Source organism: Mesocricetus auratus, unplaced genomic scaffold (genome assembly GCF_017639785.1).
Source record: "Mesocricetus auratus isolate SY011 unplaced genomic scaffold, BCM_Maur_2.0 Super-Scaffold_100006, whole genome shotgun sequence".
NCBI lineage: Eukaryota > Metazoa > Chordata > Mammalia > Rodentia > Cricetidae > Mesocricetus > Mesocricetus auratus.
The window spans coordinates 94,110,029-94,119,936 of record NW_024429190.1 but is presented as its reverse complement, the minus strand read 5'-3'; the positions used below and the strand labels follow the sequence as shown (position 1 = coordinate 94,119,936).

The following is a 9,908-nucleotide window of genomic DNA, read 5'->3' as shown; positions in this document are numbered from 1 at the left end:
TTTTTGAGCATTATAACTTTTATTTACTTTCAAATCTTCGTAAAATTACTTCCAGAGGCTTGTGAGTAAGCATCCTTTGTTTCTGGAGTCCTATGATTCTCCCTTCTCCTTCAAATTCAGAAGAAATAACAACAGAATAGTATCTCTTATTTTTATATATCTAGAATAAGAACAATGGACTTAACTTTAAACACTATGGCTCTTAATGAATGATCATAGAATTCATTATATGACTAAATAATCTTAATACACATTTTGATTATAGTAAAAGTCAAGTATATTTGCAACAATTGTGATAATGTTACCACAAAGATATCCCAACACATAATTGATAATTTATAGTTGTTATGATTTTCATATTTGTTTCAGATAAATAAAACAACTGCATATGATTAATGACTGAGAAGAGAGCTCTACAGGTAAAGACACCTTCTGTTATGCCTGATTACCTGAGTTTAATCCCTGTGATCCACATGCAAAAGGAGGAAACTAATTCATGCAAGTTGTCCTGAGATCACTACACTCTATGCACATGTGCATACACATACAGGCACACCCATACAGACACACACACACACACACACACACACACACACACACACACAGACAACACACACACACAAATGGTAACAAAAATTTTTAAAGATCAAATAAAAATTTACTCTTTCTAAGTGCTGGGTTTTGGACGTAGAATTTTACAGAAGAATATGGAAAGCACAAGAACAACTTTAACAAATTAGTATAAAACAGTTTTTAAAGGGCATATTCTGAATACAAAACATTTTAATTTTGATGACATATAGTTTAGCAGAATTGTTTATGTGCTGTGATTTTGTGACCTAAGGAATTTTTTTCCACTTAATAGTCACAAAATTGCCCTTTTGTATTTTTTCAGAAGACTTAGCAGGCTACATTCATGGAGTTTATTATTTCAAACTTCAGGTTCATTTAGAACTGTACTTTATGCACATAAGTAGATTGCATATGTTTATATGTATGTATACTTGCATTTTAAGATAAATACATGAGGTTGAGAGTTTAAAGGCAGTTAATTAGTAATAGGCTGGAGTTTGAAAAGGTATTGATTTAATTGAGCAAATAGGCTTACCTTTGAGGAATCTGGTTATAGTCATACTTTGTATATGTTGTAGTCCTCACTTAGGTCTTACATTTTGTCTGTTTCATGATAGTTAGGCAACAGTGAATAAGGTGTTTCCACCTAAATCCCCCTTCTATTTAAAGATTTTCCTCATTCTAAAAATGTATAAAGTGTCAAAAGTTTTCATCAAAAATGAAAGAAATCCCACTGTTGTAAGGAAACACAGGTGCACTTTGTGATTTCATAAAAGACCCAATATTTCATGTAGGGCTTTTGTCATTCATACTTTTGGAAATGTGATTATATCTCATTTCATTAGACTAACAGCAGATGCTGTTAGTAGAAAATAAAATTGAAGGAAGGTAACTGAACAAATTGAAACATCTCTTGTTCTTGGCTAAAACATACATTTTTATGCTTTTCTATGTGGTCAGTTCCTGAGTGAGCAATGAATTCTACCCAAATGCCTTCAAATTACACCTGAGGAGAATGCCAAGACCACTGTAGTCAGACACCAGCCATGGTTGTTAACTTACATTTTTAGAATTCTGCTAAAATCTCCACTAATGTCATTCAATATCCACAAAAATATCATAAATGAAGTATATTTCTTTGCACTTTGACAGTAGAGGTACTGAGTCTTTCAAGGGTTGAATTGTTTGCACAAGATCATGCACTTGTTTAGGCATAGTTATGACTTCTATCTGGGTCTGTATACCATAAGCTCCTTTCTCATTAATATGTCATCTAAGATGTAAAGACCGATGTGAACTCTACTGGTAAATATAAATCAAGCAAAAGGAAATTGTAAAGCTGAGCAATAAGAATGAAGAAGCAAACACATATTGACAATCCTTTGGCAATTATCACATGAGTCTTCTTAAGAATCTATTGACAGGGGATGAAGGGCGTGTTAAATATTAGGCTTCTGAATTTTAAAAAAAGATTAAATTACAATACTTTATTCTTTCCTTTTATTTATGTATTTATTTTGTGTGTGAATGTGCATGCACACTCATACTCTCTTATATCATGGAAGGCATATGAAGGTCACAGGACAAATTGCTTGAGTTGATTCTTTCTTTGTACCTTTTGGACCCCAGGCTTGGAATCATGTTTTCAGGCTTGGCAGCAAGTGCCTTCACCTGCTGTGCTAACATGATGAGCTGTAAACAGATGATGTTGATTCTGTAGTCAATGATTCACAGTTGGAAATGGGTCGGTATTCAGCCAGAGCAGTCTGATCAAGATTGCAATAATCTTGAGCAAAGTCTTCTTTTCTTAGCTTTCTTTTTTTGAGATTTTTAAAAAGAAAACAGAATATATTCTGTTAATTTGGAACTGACAACATTTGACTGTCTTTAATTCTGGTTTCCTCAACCTTAACTTATCTGCATTTTCCTTTTAAACGGGATGTGATGTGGCCAAGATATTCCCACTCATAAGCCTGGTTTAGTTACTTCTCATTCAGCTTTACAACATGCGGAATTTAGGGTTTTGTTCCCTAATACTTTACTGTGGAAAAAGCTGTAGGGAATACCTCCCACCAACTTGTTTCAGCTTAACTTATTCCCAGAGTACTAATTCATGCTAAATTAACCACAGGAGATGGAAGATTTAACAAGTGGATCCACCAGGATGAAACTCAAACCTTTGTAAGTTAATTTTTATTCTGAAAATTAAGATGTATCTCAGAACACATTGGTGACAAAATAGTTTTTCTACCAAGAAATCCATCTTTGGACTATGAGGTAAACAAGGCTTTACACTAAATTATATAGTAAAGGGTCTGGAAAATACATGGTTGCTTAAAACTCCCTGTAACTGTAGTTCTGGGCATGCAGGTGGGGCACAGACATGTAAACATGCTCACAAAATAAAGTAAATCTATAAGGAAGTTTTTACAACAAATGAAAGGTTAAGGGAGGCGAGTGAATATGGTCAAATTCATTGTATAAAATTCTAAAAATATAAGCTAAAGATATTTTAAAAATAAATTAAGTAATCTAAGGTAAAACTGGCAAAAGTATTTCTAGCTTTGCTGTATTGCCTAATACAATACTGTATTGTATTGACAGTAGAAAGAAATCCTATCTATTTCTCAATTATCAGGCCTTAGAGAACCTTAGCATGGTAGCACAAAACAGAAAAAGGCATCCTGGGAGATGTGTCGTCTGAAGGAGTGGAGGTAAGAACTGAACATGGGTATCTGTGTTTCTCCTGGCTAAACCTCGTATCCTTCTTCATATATGATGCATTGCCATCTTCTTCCAGGCTGCCACTTCTTCAGTCAGCCACGGTGAGTTCACTCTTGTCAGTCTGCCTGTCCCGTGGAGCCTGTTAGGGAAGGTCTGGAGATTGTCCCCACTAAATCCAGCAGATGAGAATGAAGTTCCAGGCAGCAAGATGATGCAGTCTTTCACAGATTGTCCTTGTCAGCTTCTGCCTTTGCCTTAAGGTCTCGATGACAGAGCAGTCAAGGTGCATCTCCAAGGCTTTCTCTGCTGCCTGGTTACCCATTGTTGCTGTCCACCCATGCATGCCTGTGACAATACAACATGGGAATTTCACCAACATGGTCTCCATTCCAACCTCACCCACCCATGAGGTCTTTGACAAGTGTGCAGAGGTTTTCTCCTCTTCTCTATCTTTCTTTTTTTAATTGCAATTATGAGAAAATTTTATTGACCTTTTGGATAAAAGCTATTCCTCATGAAGGATGATCCCATCATAATTCTGCTGCAACAAGAGCCTGGTCTCCTCTTTGCTGATTCTGTGTTTGGCCCCAGTGCAGCCTGCCCTGTGCTTCTAGTGTTCAGTGCTGAAACCTGGCCTACCCAGCCCCACACATAAGTCCAGGCCGTAGATCCCAATGCTTGGGCCATATGTGATGCCCAGGTCAATGTGTTGTTCAATCCCCAAACCAAAGTTTCCAGTTTCTGAGAAGTTATTTTTCTATAACTCATATGCCTGCACCTTCAGGCCTTTCTCCAGAAATTCTTTACCTTGTCTCACAGAGTGTGCAGCGAACAGTAATCTTTTCAATTTTCCTGATGTCAAAGGACATGACAGTGTATTGTCAGGTAGCTTTAGAAATACAGGTGTCTGGCCTGTGAGCTGTTCAACACCATGGCTGCCTGGGTCAGTCTGTTCTCACTCTTCCCCATGTCGATATTGAGGCAGAGCTTTTGGATTCGAAGTTCCCACATGGCCTTTTCCTTCTCACCTTGAACTTGTGCTCTGATGGAGGACAGGAAGAGGTGCGGAGGTTTTCTGCTTTGTCTTTTTTTTTTTTTTTTTTTTTTGGTTTTTACGAGACAGGGTTTCTCCGTATTTTTTTTGGAGGCTATCGGTCCAGCTCGGCCTCGAACTCACAGAGATCCACCTGCCTCTGCCTCCCGAGTGCTGGGATTAAAGGCGTGCGCCACCACCGCCCTCTGCTTTGTCTTTTTATCTTCCTTTTTCTTATTCTCTTCTTTCTTGTCTGGAAGTCCCAAGCCCTCTTTGGTGACCAACTCTAAGGTATTCCCTTTCGATTTCTCCAGCTCTTGAACACTATACTCACCTTTGAGCCACAGAAGACTTCTAAGCTGCGGTTTGGAGTCATTCTGCAGAGGCTGAATTAACCTTGAGATAAAATAGGCATGTTTCTTATTTGTTTCACTCTGGTGCAATGGTCCTCCAGAGAAACCATCTCACAGTCAGGATCAGGTGTGCAACCAGAGGCAGCAATGCAGCTCTCAAATTGTCTGACTTTAGGAGTCTCCATGAATCCCACGATTTAGGGAAATGTCCATAAAACTAGCAGTCCTTTTCATCTTCTCCAACTTCAATGGACAGTTCTAAGCATTATTTTTCCATCAAATTCTTTCTGACAACTTTCAAAATTTTCCTTTTCTGCAATATTTCATGGGAATTCGTTAGAGGGAACTCCTTGGAAACCACTACTTCTCCAATAAAATTCAGGCTCTGGAGGATTGGCTCCTCACGGCTACCCACAATGGAATTCCGTGGACACCCAACTTAGTGCTGTTCTTTTTTTCTTTTTTCCTTCAAGACAGGGCTTCTCTGTGTAGCTTTGGAGTCTGCCCAGGAACTTACTGTGTAGACCAGGCTGGCCTCGAACTCACAGAGATCCACCTGCCTCTACCTCCTGAGTGCTGGTATTAAAGGTATGGACCACTGCTGCCTGAGCTTAATGCTGTTCTTTTTCCTTCTGTTTTCAAATGGATCAAAAGGAGCACATCTTGGAACAAAAAGAAGAGCTCAGAATTCCAGCTGTCCTTCAACAACAAGAAGAAACCCCGCCTCCAGAGGTTCAACACAAATACAGGTCTGGCTCTTGCAACTCACAGCACACTTACTGTCAGCAGCATATCTAGTCAAAGTGGGTTTGGTGCTTGGGTTCCTCTTGATCTGTATACGTCTTAATCTTATTTTTCTTGTCGCCTTTCTCTCTCTCCATCCTTCCTCCTTCCTCTCTTCCTTCACCCTTCCTCCCCTTTTCTTCAGAACCAGGACGACCCCCTTCTTCTCTTCCTCTTCCTCCTCTGTCCTCTTCCCTTTTCTTAACTTTCTACAGTGCAATTTGTTTTACAACTAAGCATGATTATTTGTAGCTAATTTCTACAGCTAATCATTCCTCCAGCTCACACTCTCTATTTGTCTCCATTAGCCAAAGAACTTGAAAGCTACAAATGTGGTATTTTTCATTTTCTGTCACAAAATCCTTTAATGGATATTCAGCTGGTTTATGATAAAAAAAATAGAGTCTTTGTTGTAGTACACATGGTGTTTTGAAAACACACATATGAGAGTACACATGGTGAATGTGGAGGTGCCAGAATTCACTACTGGGTCTTTCTGTTTACATGCTTGAATTTGTGATGGATATGACAAATTAGCTTATGACATGTGGGTGATATGAGTCAGGTAATAGAACCACGACATGGTACTAGAGAGACGAGAGATAAAACTTGTTAAATAGGAGATCTGCTTTGTAATAATGTGTAATAAAGGGGAAAGCAATCTCTGCTTCAGCAGCAGCCACAGCAGCAGCCACAGCCTCTGTCACAGTCTAACAGCAAGATCAACTCTCGAATTTATAGGTCTCCAGTCACCATGGTCCAATGTTACTTAGAGTTTGTAGGTCAATGTGATTTCCACTATCAACTGAGGTAAGGTTCTTTTTAGGGATGATTAATTAATATAAAGCTATCTTACATTAGTTTCATATATGTTCTTGTGAAGTGTGTCTTTGTAGAAAAGGGACACGATTATGATTAATATTTTACATGCAATGAATTATTTGACTATATTTGGCTCAAGTTCCTGTTTAAAATTCTCTGTGTCATTGAGGGTGCTCTTTAAAAACATTCTTTACTTATAATACTTTACTTACGAGTTTGGATTTATTTTGGAGACAGGGTCACACTATATATAGTTTCAGTTAGCCTAGAACTCACAATGTAGGCCAGGTTGACATCAAACTTGTGCCAGTTCTCTTATTTCTGCCTCTAGAATGTTCAGATGACAGAAATGTATCCTCATGACCAGATGCCTGATGAAACTTGAGCAAGCCCCTGAACCTTATCCTAGCCTCATCTGTTGACCACTCCAGTGTAAAATCAGTTCTCTCAAGATCTTTACTCAGGCAATTTAGCTATAACCAATACCCTAACCCATTTGTATTAATACCTGATCAGGTTCATCATAGCCATACCTACTGCTTGGCTATTAACCACCACCATGAGGGTTGATTACCTTTTCCAATGTTGTTACATGGTAGCATTTGAGTTGTTTCCACAATTCAAGAGTTTCTGACAGGGTCAGACTTGAAGAACAAACACTGATACTCTTGGATGAAGATTTCTATAAAAACTTGGAGAAGCAGTGCAGGGTGAGCCCTCTGCCTGGAGGGATAGGCAGAGATTGGAGGTAGGGAACCATCCTGAAGCTATGAATTTATATTTCTGTCCCAGAGCTCTTGTAACAACATACCAGTACCTCTGTTCTTTAAAGTGACATTAATATATTTTTATCAGAGTAGTGAGAAGTCTGAAACCAAGATAGCATCAGGGTGGCTCCATTTCCAGAGTTTTGAGGAACAATCTGTCCCATTCTCTACTGGCTTCTGGCAATAGCTAGGAGCACTGAGTGTCCTTCATCTTTGGATATCTGTCTCCATCTTCACGTGGCATGTTATGTGTCATCACAAGTTCATTTCCCTCTATGTCTCTTTTCTCTTAAAAGAATCCCCACAATAGTGGTAAAGGACCACCTGACATCAGCATGAACTCACCCAGTTACATCTGCAACTCTGTTTTCAAAGAAGGTCACATTTTAAGTTACTATGGGTAAAAATTTCAATATATACATATATTAAATTTTGTGGATTGACAGTATATATAATTTTATATTTATTTTCATTTACATTTGTATATTAAATAAACTATATACATATATACATATATAGTATTTAAATCCACAAAATGACCCAGTGACAGAGGTCATCTATACTACTGAGAAGGCATGAACGTGTAAGACAAAAGTTTCCTGTGCATTTCTGGGAGAACTAATAGCATCTCAGTTGGAAAACCTCATCTGATGAAACTCATCCTGAGAGCAAAAGCAATTACTTTATGAACTAGGCTGGAAATAAACATCAGAGGGAACAGTTTTCAGGAAGTTTCATAGATGGTTTTAACAGTTTCCCTAAAATGTGTGATGATGGAAATTTCCTGTGCAAAAACATCACGACCAAAAGAATGATAGCAGTAAACCAGGTTACAAAGGGAGTTGGAAACAAAGACGGAAGAGGGCCACATCACTGACTATTGTCTGTGACAAAGATTCTATTTATGATTTCATCTTTTCATTTGTGTCATCATTCTTAATTTGCTATTGATCGATCTCTTGTGGTTTTCTTTCAGTCTTACCCCCTTGCTTTTTCATTTTTACTTCCATGGTCTAGAGGCATCCCAGGCTCAAGAATGAATATTAGCACATGTTTTATCTATGTGATTATAAATTTGTTCTTATTAGTCATTGTTATAAGATTCAATCAATTTCCAAGTACATCATGACTAAAACAACTTTGCCTGTAAAGTTCACTTAGGTCATGGCCAGCCGCCCTTTCTCCACATCCCAGCCAAGGTTATTATCATATGTGTTCTGTTGGACTTTGGACTTAGGAATGATTCTCTTTCACTTCTTGTAGTTGCTACTGTAGCTTTTTGTTTAACTTTACTTCAAGTGCATTATTGCAAAGGTGTCAGATCCTCTGGAACTGGAGTTACAGACAGTTGTGAGCTGCCATGTGGGTACTGGGAATTGAATTTGGGTCCTCTGGAAGAGCAGCCAATGCTCTTAACAACAGACTCATCACTCCAGCCTCTTCTGTGTCTTTTTAATTGTACTATAAACATGTAAAAATAGCAGCTAAGTGTGATGATACTAAGGTTGTGTGATTTTACTCAATTAAATGATAGGGGCATCTCCCAGCATTCAGTATGCCATCATTGTCTACCACTTTATGGTCTATTTGTCTTTGGGTTTGATAGACTCCTCATGAGTATGCACAGAGAAGCTCTCAGGAGTATAAGGAGAAAATAGCACCTTGTCCTTACTTATAGAGTACAGCAGAGAGTATCACACCATCTTTTCTGCTCATAGGTATCTTACACTTCTAAGCATACGACAAAGAACATTATAGAACCTAACCACAAGGTGGTACTCTTTCCTGTGGGTATGTGCACACTGGTGCTGCTTAATAGTAGTACATTGTCTTTTAGTTTCTAGCAGCACACAGGCAATTTCATATCTTATGCTACAGAATTGCTACATGTAAATTAGAAAAGGATTGCACTGGGAATTACAAACCATTTCATTTCCCTCTTTTATCACTTTTTTTCATGAGTAAAAATGCTTTAGTTCTCTGGGAATTTAAAGTAAATAAATAGTGCACTTGATGTGAAGATAAAATTTCTCTGGAGAAATAATAAATTCATTCAAATCTACTTCAAAACACTTGTCCCAAGAAGATATTTAAATCAAGTGTGTTGTATATTAATTTTATGATCATAGACTTTGAAAGAAATTCAAAACTAGTAGAAGACAAAATGTTCGTGGAGCAGAAGGACTGAGGGACATGAAGCCACAGATTCCAATCATTTCACTGAAGAAGCTGCATCATTAGCAGGGTTTACTTTCAGACACTTTCAGTATTTTACAAAAAATGTAAGATGCCAAGAGAACTTTATGTTGTGTAGTTATGTGGATGTTAAGGCAATGTGGATAAAAAGGTGCTCCAACTTCTGAGGAAATAGTCTTTCATTCAAAAGTAATTCAATCATCTCAAATGAAAATTATATCCTAATATCATTGGGCTGGAAGAATACAGAATGTTTATTTACCTTTACAACATCATAACCCTAATGGTTTTAGACAATTTGCTGGAAACTTCTTCCCTATTCTATGAAAATAGTCAAAATGCCAACTAGACAAGCTCATTGACTTGATGTTGAGAGTTTTATCCATTGTATGATGCACTCAGCATTCACTTGTTGACACATATTTTAAGTGTCTAAAATTGTACCTGAATTATAAAAATTAGATCTGTAGAAACAATAGCTTCACATAAAACCCATTTATGACATTAACAGAAGTAGAGATAATATAACTTAAAATTTTGGTGTTTGTTTTTCAATCAGGTATTACTAGTTCTGATTGTATGATTCATTTTTAAAATCAAAAGTGACAAAAGAGTCCAATATACTTCTTTTCCAATTTTCTACCTACAATCTAAAAG

The 9,908-nt window shown here is 37.5% G+C and overlaps 1 long non-coding RNA gene and 1 pseudogene across 1 annotated transcript; one reads left to right on the top strand and one right to left on the bottom strand.

Annotated features, from left to right (window-relative positions):
* Positions 1–301: 301 nt before the first annotated feature.
* LOC121140935 lies at positions 302–5,432 on the top strand. The gene is made up of 4 exons (XR_005877890.1): positions 302–419; positions 2,705–2,754; positions 3,212–3,287; positions 5,338–5,432. It is a non-coding gene; the product is annotated as an uncharacterized LOC121140935 (long non-coding RNA).
* Positions 3,803–4,332, bottom strand: LOC121140934 (annotated as a pseudogene).
* Positions 5,433–9,908: the final 4,476 nt, after the last annotated feature.